This window comes from Sapajus apella, unplaced genomic scaffold (genome assembly GCF_009761245.1).
Source record: "Sapajus apella isolate SASKATOON/1434 unplaced genomic scaffold, GSC_monkey_1.0 scaffold3, whole genome shotgun sequence".
Lineage (NCBI taxonomy): Eukaryota > Metazoa > Chordata > Mammalia > Primates > Cebidae > Sapajus > Sapajus apella.
The window spans coordinates 28,708,978-28,709,713 of NW_022436943.1; positions in this window are offsets into that span (position 1 = coordinate 28,708,978).

Here is a 736-nt window from a genome sequence, read left to right on the forward strand (position 1 = left end):
GAAGAAATGTGATCTCACATCATCCTGACTTCATTGCTCATTGCTGTGGTTTCTAGATTACAAAACTGAAGCACATTCAGTGGCAAAATTCATGGGATTATATTAAGGGCCTGGTAAACTGAGAACTTTTACATTAATCACATCTGCAGAATTAGGCACTACTGATCAGAAACTGCAGTTTCCCACCAGAAGAATTAGCCTTCAGATCTCATTACTTAATAAATTAAAAGTTTTCCTCACTTGAGGTGTTCAATCTTATGATTATCTATAGGGCCGCTATTTTCAGGTGACTGAGTAGTTTGGACTTCAGGAAATAAGCTCCCTCATAGAAATATTGGGAGCTGATTTCTATGAGCACTACTTACTGTGTGCTGCTGCTGTGCTGGGTGAATTCTTTACACTATCTTATTTAATCTTGAAGTGGATACTACAATGATTCCAGCTTATAGGTAAGGAAATGGAAGTGTATTCTGTTTGGAGAAGGCTCACAGATTTAATCTTGGACTCAGCTTTCATCTGTGTTCAACACCGTTTTTGATCTCTCTGCTTGGATATCTCACAGGCATCTCAAATATAAGGTGTCCAAAACCCAGCCTCTGATCTGTCTCCCAAATCTGGTCTTATTTTCATTGAGAATGGCAGTAACATCCATCTAGTTTCAAATACCAGAAAAAGAGGAATCATCTTTGGTTCCCTTTTCTCCCTGACCCAGTCCTTTAAAGGTTTTTTTTTTTTT